This window comes from Paramisgurnus dabryanus, chromosome 4 (genome assembly GCF_030506205.2).
Source record: "Paramisgurnus dabryanus chromosome 4, PD_genome_1.1, whole genome shotgun sequence".
NCBI lineage: Eukaryota > Metazoa > Chordata > Actinopteri > Cypriniformes > Cobitidae > Paramisgurnus > Paramisgurnus dabryanus.
Window position 1 is genome coordinate 14018469 of NC_133340.1, and position 15591 is coordinate 14034059.

The 15591-nt window shown below is 38.6% G+C and overlaps 1 long non-coding RNA gene across 1 annotated transcript in view; it reads left to right on the forward strand.

The window, feature by feature from the left end:
• LOC135746715 (uncharacterized) overlaps positions 1-15591 on the forward strand; it is a 252692-nt gene that overhangs the window by 111039 nt on the left and 126062 nt on the right. The window contains exon 2 of the long non-coding RNA XR_010531614.1: positions 7628-7667. This is a non-coding gene — a long non-coding RNA (uncharacterized lncRNA). The remainder of the gene's footprint in view (positions 1-7627; positions 7668-15591) is intronic.

The following is a 15591-nucleotide window of genomic DNA, read 5'->3' on the forward strand; positions in this document are numbered from 1 at the left end:
ATGGATAGGGCAAAATACAATAAATTATTAATCCACCACAACAAAATAAAACAGAATTACTTATCTTGCTCTGTTTTTGCATGCATGCGCAATAAGGAGATTCAAGCATTTTTAGAGATTTCAGTATGGCAGTTTAGACCAGTGGTTCTCAAACTTTTTCTACGTGCGGCCCCCCTTGTGTACGGTGCATTCCTTGGTGGCCCCCCAAAGAAAATTGATGACAAATGTGTTCTGAAACATAACATTTTAATTAAACAAAACATATAAAAATATACAAAGTAGTGCTGTTGGTTAGTAGCCTTATTTTGTTTTAGGTTTAATTTCACAGAATTCATGATAATTGTACATGATTAATGTTTTTTATAAAATAGCATAAAACTGGGGCCCCCCTGGCACCATCTCGGCCCCCAGTTTGAGAACCACTGGTTTAGACAACACAGGGCTTTAGACCGCGACCAAATCGTCACATTTTGCAAGCAGTTTTTGAGACAGCGCTAGCATTTTTACAAGTACTCGTGCATGTGCAACCTGCAAATTTGCTATTTTTTGTTGAAAGACAAGTAGATCGCAAGCCCACAAATGTGCAGTGGTGGATTTAGGGGGCGCATACACCATATTTAAGTGTTTAAACATTGATGAAAATGGCAGGCGGATGCCATCTGTGGGAGCTTACCAGCATTTCTTCAGCAAAGCGCTTTGGTTGCTATGATACTTCTGTTTTGTTTATCAGTCCTTGTACGATGCACCGGTTGGTTGTTGTGCTATTTGTCCCGCCCCTCCTCCACTGTGATTAGACGGCTTAGTGTAAAGTGACATTGACGAAAAAAGGAATGGGTGACTGGGGTTTTACCACTCATTTGCCCGACATGTCAATCAGTTTTATATCACCATGCCTCAGTTAATTTACCGATGGGTCTACGCAGCCCTGCGTAAAGCCAAACAAACTTTAACACATCTCACTCAGAACCGTGAGACGGTGTGGGCATTAACATTTACATTTATTCATATATCTGACGCTTTTATCCAAAGCGACTTACAATTGATATATATGTAAGAGGTCGCACGCCTAGGGGTAAAGTGTCTTGCTCATTGACACAATGGTTTGTCACAGTGGATTCGAACCCAGGTCTCTCACACCAAAGGCGAGTGTCTTATCCACTGCGCCATCACCACCTCAGGATGAGATATACATTAGAGAGAGCAGGAGAACTTCTTAGTTAACACCAAAAACATAGATGAGAAAAAAGGACATCAGGTGCCCAGGTCAAGAAAACTGGATATAGAATACGAGAAACATGTAAAGGTTAAGTATGTATATAGCCATGCCATAGCCTGACCTTTTCATACTCAATTCTAGTCAGAATTTGAGTCTGAAACCGCTCCATTGGGCTGTGGTTATGTTGCGTGTTTCAACTGAACCAGGACAAAAAATGCCTCTGCACTCAATTGGATAGACCTACAACCAATCAGAGCAACCGCGTCTTTTGCAGCCTGACCGAACTGCTAGTTATTTCGCTACAATGACACTAACATTATGATTATACTAAGTCTGAGTTAGCCAACGTACATCGACACCTACTATGTTTACATCATTTCATTCATATAACAACATTGTGAGTTTTTTACTAAGTCATACAGTCAGACTATCTCTTACCATTCATAAGTTAGATGAACTTCATCCACAGGCTCCCGAAAAGGAGCTGGCAATGACCGCTAGTTATATCCACGTTGTCGTTCACGCTGAGATGCCCATTTTAATTGTGTCCCATCTTCTTAGCGACCATCAGAGTCAGCTTTTGCCGAATCCTTGAGGAGGGACGGCAAAAACATATTTCCGATCAACAAATGTATTGATCACGTTTCTCTGTTCCTCTTTTAAAATCAATGCGCTGTCGATATCTTCTAGAACAGACTGGATGGCAGAATATTCATATCTCAATTCTCCAGTGGCAGCCGTCTTGTAAACGGATTCAACACAAGCGCTCTTTGGTCACGTGGTTGATTACGTTACTGTTGAGCACTGTCCATCATCGTATAAAGCCCTCCTTGACAATTTGATTGGTCCGACAGTTTTTGTTCGAGCATAGTAGCGCCACAACGGAGCTTGTATAGTTTAATAAAAATATAATCAGCAACAAATCAATTTTAATTTAACAAGGTATTGTATTTACTAGCTGCTTACCTAAGATCAGCATAGGGAATCTTTATAGCTAATTTAATCTATACTTTGACATCTATATTTTGCCTACATGTTGTACCTTTTGTTGTAAATTGAGTCTTTTGGGGTATCTTATGCCTAGAATCATTCAAGGGGGTTGTGTGATTCTTTGGTTTATAACTTCCTATTCTGAAAGTTTGATCAATTGTGAATAATGACATGGGCAACATATGCATATAGAGTCAATTTCTCATTAAAAGTTTTTTTTTTTTTTGGGGGGGGGGGGGTAATTGAATTGCAGGCTGATTCAAGGTGTAGCCTACTGTCAGGGTCTACAGTGCTCCTAGAAAAAATCTTAGTCTGGAGCCCTGCGACACCAGTGGTGATGGAGAGTTTTAAAACCGAGACAAGATTTTGAAACTTGTCTGGATCAGTTTGGACATCACTTCAATTCTTTGCGCTGTGCGGCAGACTAGTTAAAGAAATGGATGTGACTTCATTAACCCCTCATTCCTTGAGGCAATGAAAAGGTTAAACTTTGTGGGGGTATTTGATTCCAGATGGGAAAAGTGGCACAAAAGAGTCTGCAATCTGACATTAATTACTCTGCCAATCTGTGTCAAAGTGGGGGGTGTCAATCACGGGCAGGTGTGCAATATATCTGCAGCTGATTCATACACCCACCGATCCCTCAGCTGAGTTTGTTGTTCTGGAAAACTGAGTGCTTCCTGCCAGCATGATGGATTTCAGAGACCTCTTGAACTGCACCGACAACTCCACAATTTTGGAGTTTGTTACTGATTGTATGGAGCAGAAGGAAATTAACACACCAAAGATTTACTATTCCTAGTGTTAATTAGCGATTAATTAAAGTACTTATTTTTTATGTTATTTTTAAGCCTGAGCATTTACAAACATGCCACACTTGTTAGTAGTTAATTTAAAGATATAGGCATACTATATAATTTAAACTAATTGATGGCTGTTTAAAGAACTGTAGGGCATTGGCAGCAGGTTTTTGGAATAATACAGGCCCTATCCAATGCTGTCTTAAAAATTCAAAGTTAAAATTAGTTTGTTGTTGTGTTGACCTTTTTTGACTTTAGATTCAGCCTTTCAGATATTCTTCTTTACAGTTCATCACAAAGAGTAATGCTCTGTACACAACAAAAGATAATCTGGCTTCTGACAATCCTAGCTAGATTTTCCATTCGTGTGAGGTGTGTTAAGAGTGTCCAAACCTGATCGGAAGAACGTTGGAGCCACGCCGATCGCGAATCGTAAATAATAAACATGTTTAATATTTACGATTAGAAATCCTGATGTGTGTGGGGAACCCAGAGGACAAACGCGAACACGTTCTTGAGATTATCAAGTGAAACGAAACAATATCCAATCAGAAAGCGAGATGATGGAAGACGGAAGCAGTCATGGCAAAGCACAAAGTGAAGTTGATGCAAAGTGACTTCTACAGACCATGTTCCTGCTGTCTCCATGACTTCACCCAAACCCTTTTCTTCAAAATCATTCCAAACACTGAAATTGACATTTCTTCTTGCATATCGTCCGCAATGCTTATTTTGAAGTCTCGCGTGATTTAGCGAGATTTCCTGTGTTCGCAGTGGAGACTCTGGTTGAAAATCTGTTCATGTGTGGTGTGCTGTATTTGACACATCATGGCACACCACACACTATAGGTGCAAAATGGTTAAATCTAGGATTTTTTTATCCTCATGTTTGGAGTCTATCACATTTTAAAAATCTTATAAGTCTAATAAATTGGCGTGTACCTAACATAAGGAAACTTGCTTTTCTACTGCTCTGTAGTTGGCAACCCACTTTCCCCAATATCAGTTTCTATCTACAAAGTTAAAAGTAACTCAGCTTTTTTACCCCACCATGGTTGCTCTGTTTGTTACCTACTCATTGGGTCGGAACCGAGTTGTGTTTCCTTTGGGTCTCCGGTCATTCACCTACCGTTCTGAGTCTTGATTAAGCCAGCTCCCTACAGCCCGATCCATATATGGGGTGAAGGGGTCAATTCTCATTGTTAACCTGAGTTTGAGTGAGAGCTGGGGGTGTAGGGGAGCTCACCTGTCCCCATGGTGGGTCCTCAAAACTAAAGAAGCCTCCGTTGTGGGTTATGTGCCAAGCAAGGCATAAAGAAGCTTTGGAGATGGGTCTGTTTGAGTTAGGGCTGCTTTGGTCTCAGCAGAATTCATAGTTCCTGGTGCCTCACCAGTCCCTTAGCAGTCCAGTGCGAGCTGTCAACCTGCTCCCTGTGCTGGAGATCTCTGGAGATAGTCCTTCACCTCACCAGAGAACTCCCCCCCACATCCTGTCACCGTTCTCCTCATCAAATGCAATGCTCTCTTTCTTCCTCTCCCTCACCTGCACTGCTGTGTCTGAGACATTGCTTAACCTTCACCTGAGGTTCTCACGGCTGGCTGGCTCCTCGCCTCCCGCTGTGTCCCCACTGACACCAAATTCATTTTTGTCGCACTGTTTTCTGTTGGAAAGCCACAGTTTAAACTCCAATAAGAGGAACGTTTGCTAATAGAGAACTTGATTCGCCTGAATCACAGTGACATTATACACAAGAGAGAGACTTTTTATGGTTATTCTGAGGGCAAGAGCCTGATGTTCAGTCTTTTGAAACATCTCTGGTACACTTATTATTTCAGTTATCATTGGTTCATGATTAATGCTTCACAGTGGTCTTTATTGCTGTTGAATTGTACAAAAGTGTAAATGTTTTTATTACTGAGCAGTGTTTTATTATGTTTTTAATGTTTTTTATTACAATTTGTGTGTGTGTGTGTGTGTGTGCGTGCGTGCGTGCGTGCGTGCGTGTGTGTGTGTGTGTGTGTGTGTGTGTGTGTGTGTGTGTGTGTGTGTGTGTGTGTTGTTTCTTAGAAGCTCTTTTGGATTTTTGGATAGGCACAGTTTATAGACTAATAGTTATATTACCAGGATGTTAGAGGAGAGCGGGGCGCTTTTTGGTTTTGGCTCAATCATTCAAAAAATATTTGAGTTTGATTAATTATATTTTTACACAAGCAACACACACATCTCTGCTATAAATGAACATTTGAAGTTTGTTTCTACTGTAGTTCTTACCACTCTTGGACAATTACACCAAATGTGACAGAAGTGCAAACGTTACAACTTACCCCATAGGTGGGGTTAATTGTAACAGGCAGGGGGTTAGTTGTAACACTTGCTAAAAATTAAGTTTGCAGGCAAATATTTCAATACTATTTTGTCTATATACTTGAAGTGGATATTGTTCATATATCTGTCTGTAATAGACAGGTACCCACACTGTATTCATTCATCCAGCCCTTTTCTAACAATAGTTTATAAATGGATATAAATGTCTAAATAAGTGAGAAAAAGCAGCACAATTATGACAAAACATTTTTTATATGTGACCCAGTCTGTAATAACCATACTACAGTTTAAGAAATCAAATTCTGAGATAATAAGCATCAAAGTCTGATTTTAGCCATTCATTTCATTATGATTTCAATCTTTGACGTGACCTTATTCAATCAATATTAAAGATATGAACAAAAATACATTTGACACACGATTTTTGATAAGACAGCCACATTTATTTTGTTGGCAGCCAGTAACATTTGTGTGTAACCTATTTAAAACAATGGCAAGTATTACGCTAACGTTAGCGGTTTTCATATCGTAAGTGCTGAGGGGTTAGTTGTAACACAGCGTTACAATTAACCCCGTAGGGTCAAAATATTTTCAAGCCCACCAAAAAAGTTGCTAAGACCTGCAGACATATTTTAAAACGATGCTATGTTTTAATCAACGAGAGACTGATTAATATTGGATTTGGTATCTTACACACCCAACCTTATAACCGAAGACAAAAAAAACATATGATGAAAAATTTTACCTACATGCCAGAAAAATACTCTTTCAACAATAGCTCTCTGGAAAAATATTATACATTTCCAATAATTTGCGGGAGATCATCATTTGGCAGCTTGAAAGAAATACAGGAAATACAAAACGCTCAACCTTGTGCAACAATGTAAACACGCTGTGTTACAACTAACCCCGCGTTGGTTTTTGCCCCGCACACCCCTATTAATGACAAAGTAAAATCTTTCCAGCTAAATTTTATTTTAACAAGCTTTTAAATTGTTTTTGAAAGCAAATAGCATAATTATTTACAAATCTATATAAATCACAAAATAAATAATAGCAAAGTATAATTTTTTACATTTAGCTTTGATTATCTTAGTTTGCTCTTGCAACAACAGACATGCATAAAATACATCATTATTTGTGCAATAGTTTATAAATAATGCCTTATATTTTAGCATAAATATTCATATTTTAAGATGCAAAGAAGTTAGGATTAAAACAATATGTTTATAGATCTATCTAAGGAATTGTGAAAGGTAGCAAACTAAGTATCAATAAATAAAAGCATGGTGTGATCTTGCACAATTATATTTAATAAGAGCATGTAAATGGCTAACAGTTTTAGACAAAAATGTTTGACATATTTATATTTGTTTATTTATCTTAAGTGTGTCTATTTTGGTTTAACTTTGAACATATCCTGATTCATTACAATGCAAAATAATTTTTTTATTATATTTCAACGTTTCTCTTATTTTATGGTCTGTAATTATTTGGCATGCTACATTCTACAAACATTAATATTTAAATAAAATTCTGCTGTACACAAATTCGTTTTTTACACATGTAGGAAATATACTATATGTTTAAGCACTTTTGATCTTTCACCCTGCAATCCAATTCTTTGAAGCCTTATTCCCCTTCTCTTCATTGCTCCACCATATTTGATAGAAATGTTTCTAGCAAATATGAGCGCAGTTCCCATTTTCTATGTTCCTGCTATTCTTTCTTTCACACAATGCCTCTGCCAGGCCTCCCTCGTACCTCAGAGGTGGTGAGGTTCACAATAATGTCAGCCTGGTAGAGCGGGATCCCAGGCCCAGTAGATGGGGCTGAAGAGCTACTCCTGGCACAAACAAGTGCCCCATTCACAGCCATTTGATCTTCAAGCAGGCCTGATATGTGCAATTAGACTACTAATGATAAGCAGCACTTGGCTGACATTTTGCATATAAATTACGCATTTGCGTGAAATAGCTTCTTATACTCTTAATTGATGGAATAGGAATTCCGCACTGCCCTTCACATGCAAGAGAAGGGGTCCAGCATTATCGGTTTTCCAAGCACGCTTTCAGAGTAATCAAACGCAGACATTAAACATCTCCCTCACACTTTGTGTGAGAAGGGGTTTCTCTGCCTTGTCCTCCTGTGGCATGCCGCATGTGTATGTGTGTGTGAGAAAGAGAGAAGGTAGCAGCTGCAGAGCTGTATATGGAGACTGTGTGATATATAGGCTTCATAGAGGTAGACTGCTCTTTGAATATCTGTTTCATCCCTCTTTCTTTCTATTCACAGGTCTCTGTATTTCGGCCCTGAAGGATGACAAATCGTACATGTAAGTCCTCCTGTTCCATTCAAGTTCAAGAGTGGTATATCAGCACATTAAGATAATGTTCTTACAATAATTTTAATCTATTCTAGAGAGAACATATTGCAAAAATGTTAGTCTTTATCCTTTCTTTTCCTATTTATAGAATTCATTCATTCGTTCGTATTGTTGCAGATTGTCACCCATTTAGAGAGAATTGCATCAGCTTAATAAAATTGAAAATTTAATTTCATTGCTCGTTGTGTAGCCAGTGGCTATACTGTGTCAGTACTGAACTGTGCAATATGAAACACAAGCTGCCAAAATACCTTCTGGATAATACCGTTGGTCTTTACCTACCCTGATGTGCACACACACACACACACACACATCCACCCCCCACACACCCTCTACATGCTGTGTGCAGTTGTCTCTTTATTTAAGATGTATTGGGACCACCCAAGTCTGGCCTCTCTTTCTACCTGCACGCCCATCGATTGACTGATGACCCCTTGCATCAACTCATTGTACGCTTCCACCTTCTAGCAAAACCATGTGAATTTACTATACTCCCTTTGTCGCCCCCCCCACACCTCTCTTTCCTCTTCTTTTCCTTCTGTATGTAGACTCATGAACACAATCTTTTCCTTTCTCATCTCACCCTCCCCTTCTCTCGTTTTTCTTGGATCCTACTGTTCTCTTTGGTGTAACTGTGCATCTGTGCACCACGCTGCTTTCCCACAGTTCCTCCACACTGGAGGCCTTCACTTTACCCAGGAGAACTCTCGCTTTTTCTGTTTAGCAAAGCTCTGAATGCTGGCTATTATACCACATAAGCATAAAATACGTCTTTTTGAGAATGGGCGGGTGGAGTGTATGTGCTTTTTAGTGATGGGCAGCATCAAAGAAATGTGTATGTGGAGTGGAGGGATTAAAATCTGGCCAATGCAGTAAAGTTGGTTGGCAGATTTGAAAAGAACACATAAAAGATGCTATCAATTGACAGACACTAAGCTCTTTGTATCTGTTAGGAACCATAAAAACCTGTGTGCGAGGAGACAGACATCACATACTGATTATCAGGGCAATCCCTCGAACAGAAAATGTGTAGTTTATATACAGTAGCTGTAGTTAAAATATACTGTTTGCTATGAATGACTGTAAAGGATTTGTTTTATTCTGAAAGATGGGCTTGTACAAAATGGTGGATAAATGTCGTTGTAAGGAAGCAGTGAAGGTACGTTCAATGCAAATAAAAACTATATATTTATATATAAAATATATATACATTTTTTTCACATTTAACATTCTATGATGTATTATAGTTGACTTATTAAAGCATATATATATTAATAGTTACGAAAGAAGTCCAGATCAATTTAGCTTTTTGCTCCTTGACCTAGATAGATCAGCAATGCCAACGTTTTCATATAAGCTGTTTGAAATATAGGAGCTATTACCAGATTTTAAATGTCTGTAATCTTGTAGATGGCTTTTATAAAGCACTGTATGTATAATATTGGGAATTAAAATCTTGTTAAAATGAGGTCTATAATTGCATTATTTTTCTGTCTAATGTAAGGCCTATGAACATATTCTTGACCATGTATAAATGAAACACTAAAATATTAATTTCATTTAACTTTGCTTAATTCTCAAAAGCACAATTCACATTGCTGTTACTGCAGAAGTATGAAATTTACACCAGCGCTGCTCTGTCTAATCTACAAACTGACAAAGAGAAACCAATTACTCTTAATTCCCTTTAAACAACTTTAGGCAACAATTAGAGTTGCTCCATCTGAGAGAGTCTAAAGAAGACAACGTAATATGAAAATAGCCTTCAATGTCAGATTAATTGCTGCTTGATTATTGCTAGTTGTGAGTGGACGTGAAGGTTGAGTAGCTCACTATGAATGTTTTAATTAAAATGGATTTACTTTGATTTAAATTAAGTATAATACCTTGTTCGGTTGCTTATCATTTTAACAGGCCTTTGAAGAAATTATGCATGTATTAATTATTCTTTTAATCCTTGATCACTAGTGTCAGAAAGTTAAAGTTTTTAAGTATTACTAAGTTAGAAAGATATTTTGGCTACAAATGCAGAATTCATAATATATACATATATTTTTTCTGTTTCAATGATCAGAGGTTTTATTCAGAAAGCATTTCAGCAGGTAATTCTACTGCTCTTTCTTGTACTTTGTCCTCTCAGACATGCATCTTGCTTTTCCTTTGTTCTCTTCTCCACGGTAAAGAGTGTTTTGAATACCAAGGCATTCAAAGACGCTACACCGGTCGATCCACTCAAAGTCGGCCATCTTTAGCATCATGCTAATGGAGAGAGAAGGCTTTTGTCTGGGCATGAGCCACAGCGCAATGCCTAATGTCAGCGACACTTTCCGATCCTTCTAACCGTCCTTCTGTTCTGTGGAGATAAGACCTGAGTGGAGCGAGTCCACCTGCAGTCTTTTCGGGCAGACGCAGCTGATGCTATCATCCAGAGAATATTTACTTCTGGCTGTGTAATGTGAGCGGGTGCACAGCGGGTGAGCTCTCCTCCTCACTATTCGTCTCTGCCCAAATCTTCTCATGTCCGCACTTGCTGCTATGCTGCAGCTTTATTGATAGCGCTTTTTGCCAAACTCAGTGGTGGAAACGCACTAAAGATGTTTCACGCCGCCGCTTGCATAGGTAGCGCTTGCCCTTTTTAGTCCCATCAGGGTGCCGTGGTTGAGCGATCATCCACCTACCAGTTACTGGAATGTGGACTAGCGCCGCTACTCTGGCCTACTCTACGTCACCGCACTGGCGGCACTCATTAGCGGATAGCTGTACTAGCTGTTTGAGCAGGGTTTGCTGTCTTTGTGAGTGAAACTATAGCAAATACGGCTCAATACAGTCTGCTCTTTCAGTGCCATCTCCTAGTTGGACCGCAGTTCCTTTAAGCAACACCGATTCCCGAGTGTCTGCAGCTCTGCTATTCCCTTTCAAGCCACTGTCAGGCAGGCAGGCAGCGAATGCTGTATCCCTCTAACCCAATTACAGATCTGAGCGCAGCTGGGCAGCTCAGCATGTGGCGCTCACGCACTCGGTGCTACACGGCCCTCAATATACAGAACCCCACTGTTGCTGAATAATCAGAACGCTCTCTCCTCAATCCTACTTCTGATCACATGAACTTAATGTGAGGTCAAGCGTGACTCAAGATGGCCACAATTGCATTTTGCTGGTGCGCAGGACAGATCTCAATGGGAACACGTTCGTCATCATGTTGAAAGTGGGATACGCATATGTAATCGCAACATGGTGGGCTTACACTCCACCAATTGTTTGCCCTAAAATGGGGAACAAGTAAAATTATACAGTGAATCAAATCTTAAACGGACATAAATTATGAAAGCCCAGTGCAAATCGTTTTTAGGTTTCCATTACTGTACATTGACACGATGGGAAAGCGTTGACACTTCTCATTCACTTTTAATGGGTCATGCGTTGCCAAACTGAATTGTGGATTTGTCACCGTCGCGTCACTGCCATTGCTCGCCACAGAAGTTGAACATTTCTCATCTTTTCAAGTGCCAATGCATGTTTCAGCCAATCAGATCACCTTATGCAAATAATCTAGTGCGAGCCAGCCAATTACGTTTAAGCAAGACTGGAGCATGTGTTGCAGCAACTGTGATTGGCTGTTGGCCACACTTCAGACAAGACCTCCGTCAAGCGTTAACGCTTTCCCCCGTGTGACTGTACCGTTAGAGATGCACCAATACCACTCTTCTCATTACTGATACTGATCCAATACTGTATTTTTCTTGAACAATGTATAATTGCACACACACTCAAAAGATGTGCTCTTATTGCTACCTAGTATCATTTAAAATATAAAAAAACTATCATTTTAAACTATTTACAAGTTACACGAATGTCACTGTTTTTAATGATTTATTAACCCTTATGTAATGTTGGGGATGTTTTCGTCCACTATGGGTTGCTTATGGGATTACAAAGCCATGACACCATATAATCATGCATTCTTGATTGTTGGTGGTTTTTCCTGTTGCAAAGAGGTAACATCTGTCATTTTTACCATGTGGCACCATTAACCCTTTAGATAGGCATGTGCAAAAACAAAGCTTAGATTTTGGCAAGTACATTCATTTATATGGAGTATAACAGCATATTGTTTGTGTTTGTGTGTGTGTGTGTGTGTGTGTGTTTTGCATTTTGGTTTATAATACTGATGTTCTTAAATGTAATGCAGAGTAGATTTTTACAGGAAAACACACACACAAACACATGCAACACAATAGGTACTGGTATGAATGGGGGAGATCGCAATGGTCAGAATGGCTGCTTTATGTCCCACCTCCCAGTAAAAATAGCCAATCGTCAACCTTTCCATCTTGTCACTGGAATCCTTGCTCTGCAATAAAAAGACTGTGAATGGATATTTTGTATTGCATCCATCCACGGTTTACTGAGACTTTTTTAAATCAGATGTTTAAAATAAAGCTGGAAACCGGTTAAGATGAGATAAAGAGGCAAGCGATGGTGTAATGGCTGTGAACGGGAATTGTTTTACAGCGATAAAAGTCACCAACTGTCTACCTTACAAATTGGACACGATTCTTCATATGCGTGGTGGGAAGTTGTGGATTTACAGTGCTGATTAAAATTCATGAAAACAAACAAACTTTGAGAGCTGTGCAAACAACATAACCAAGGCATTTCCCACTGCTCTAATATCACAAAGAATGTTAGAGTAGGTTAATTTAGTACCCATGGACTTTTAAAGTGGTTTAGCAAGAGTACTTTTACTTGTTTGTTTTTTAATTCAGTCGCTCATTTTGCAGTGGTGTTCTTCAAGTTTATTATGCCTGTTACAACCATGAAAGTTCCCAGTTTGATCCCAGTCAGGTCAATGCAAGACCTAGAGGTAAAATGAATTTGTTGGGTGGTGAACTCCGGGGTCCTGGTGTTTGATTAAAAGTCTGCACATTGTGTGACTGAATAAGAAACCTCTTTGACCCCCTCTTTCTGGTCCACTGGTTAAACCCACTTACGAAAATCACTCTTGAGCGTGGCAGCATCAGTGTGTATTTAAGTTTGTGAAGTTTAAATCAAGCTATATCAATCACTCCAATCACGTGAAGATTACCTCATTTGCAGCCTAAATGATTGCCTGCAAGGGTGTGAAAATCACATTCTTAGCTCACTTTGATTAACCATATTTGCCTCATACACGTTGTAATTACTCATATCCTTAATCTTTCTGTGATCTCATAATTACAATATTTTGTGCCAGCTTTACCAACTAATATGGAAGGGTGATTCTTTTTTTTTTTTTTTTTGCCAAATTTAGCTGAATGCGGTTTAGTTTTTGATAGGCAGTACTTTTGATAAGCTTTCCCCTTAATTGTCATTTTTAGTGTTGCACCGATGATGATTTTCATGGCTGATTTTTTTTACACGCAAATGGGCAAAAAACGTTTTCAGTTTTTTACTTTGTATAAGCAACAAGACAGAATGAAAGAGTAAAAGAACAAGATGTTTACTTGCTTAATAGGCCAAACTATCCTTAAACAAAAACAAAATGTCTGTAGCTATTTAACATGACAGCAACTACATTTTAAGCACAATGATCAAAGATGCAACATTCATGTTGCATTAGCAGTTGTTTTTGTTTTAAATTAGATTTGCAAGACTTAAAGCAAAAACAGAACAATCTGACTTTAGCTTTGTGAAAATAGAATAAATATAACAAACTTGCACTAAACAAAAACACTTGATGGGCTCAAATCAAAGGGCTTTCATACACTACTTGCCATTTACGTTTACCCAGTATATACCATTTATTTATCTAACATAAGCACGCATCTTTGTCACTTTTTCCCCCCTGTTGAGTTTGCATCCCTGCGATTTATGTTTGGTCGATCTGTGCATCCCCGCGATTCATGGCTGGTCGATCAGTGCGTCTTTAGTAATTTTAGCACCATTAGTGGCACCAAGAAGAATATGGATTGTCTACACACAGGTTTTTCAAATACTCCCCACCCTCCATCCATGGTTTAGACAAACAGTTAGCCCCACCACAAATGCACGCTATTGGTTGATCCAGAAGTCGATGTGCTTGACCGTTTTAACCAACAGAGCACACTGAGGGCTATATAATATAATTTGAGCGAATCAATTTTTATAGGGAATAAAATGAAGATTAGGTATTTCATTGTCTTTTCAAGTTGTGTGTACAATGGGATTGTACCTTTAGCTAATTTTCCTCACTACTAATCTATTTGCAGAAAATACACGACTGGAAAATTGTGTGCGCTCAATTTACACAGTGTAAGAAGCTGATGTAATGTCAGTGCAACATGAAATTTACTATTTAAAAAGCTGTGATTTATGTCATTTTTTCTGGCTTTTTGCTCAACAAGACAGGCATTGAGCCGTGAGCATGCTTGTAGCCATTGCTAGATAAATGTATGACTTTAAATTGCAGACAGGGTCCAAAATTAACTTATGGCCACAGCTTCCAATGTCAGATGAATTTAGAAAATATAATGACCGGCCATACCGTAAATATTTCTTACCGGCCATAAAATAGTATTTTAATTTAAAATGATATTTTCACCCACCTATTTAATTAGCTCTCATATTATTGACCATCAACTCAGGCCATTGTGTCACCAGCTGATATGATACAAGCCAGTGAAATGGTACCTGTCACAAAAACATAAAGACATGTTGTGATTTCGTTGATATTTTAGTTGTCAAGAGTTAATGTGAGAAATATTCCACATTGAGTTCTGGGTAATAAAAACTATTTATAATCTTAACCTGATATGTTAAGTTACTTTAAATCAATTCATGTTTGGACCAACATTGATGCAGTTTGATATATGTGCTGTATTATGTTGCTGTTATTAAAAAAAAAAAAAAAATGTTGCCAACTTGCTCGCCAAACCAATTTTTCTGACATTTTGCTACTCTTAATTTTGAATTGTAACAGTAAACAGCTGTACTCCAGCCTGTAATTTGATTGCTTTTAGTGCTTCAGCATTTATTTATTTTTACATTAGCAACTAAGTAGAAGTAGTGTGCAAAATCTCACTATCTTCAGTATAGACATTCTGTCTCTTCCCATGGTGTTGTTGAAAGTTTGAGAAGAGGCAGAAGAGAATGTTAATGGCTAACTACTGCTGACTGATGGTTATTGGGAGAATGGTGGTGCTGAGATATGAAATTAAGAGGATGCTGACATAGCCTTGTGTGACGGGGCTTTGGACTGATCCACACTCACTTTCAGATCCGAGATGTGCCAGCGCGTCTACCCTTGCCCTTCCCTGCAATTTGTCATTCGCAGCGACAGGCCTTAAGTTTTTTAAAATGCCGCATGATATGTATTATCTGACAGCCCATCATTTTAGTCCCACTCAGGCACATAACGTTAAATGTTGAAACTTTGCCCAGAAAATCAAGATTGACTTGCACCATATATACTTGTGTGTGCAATTTTTGTATATGTTTTGTTAATGCCATCCTGTTTGCTGTAAATATACACAATATTTGAATATGATTTTGTATCAGCAAATGTTTCTAGGCCCAGAGTAGACCTAGTCCATATATATGTTTTCCTTTATCTAATCAGTTTGCCAAGAAATAGAGCAATGATATGAACACCTGCATAGGCCAACACCCCCTTTCTTTCACCATTATCTTTTATGCTTCCCAGTCTGCTAATACTTCTTGCCATTTTACCCTTATAAAACAAGCAAAATGGAGCTTGCGTAAAGGAGTCGAGCATGGTAATCAAAGGCACAGGCATTTTTATGTGCTGATGTGACATTTTTCAAAATGACAAAGCCTTGTAAAACAAATGGAAGACAATGTGACAGTCTGGTAATAAGATTATTTTACCTCTCTAAATCTCTGGTCTGTGCCCATA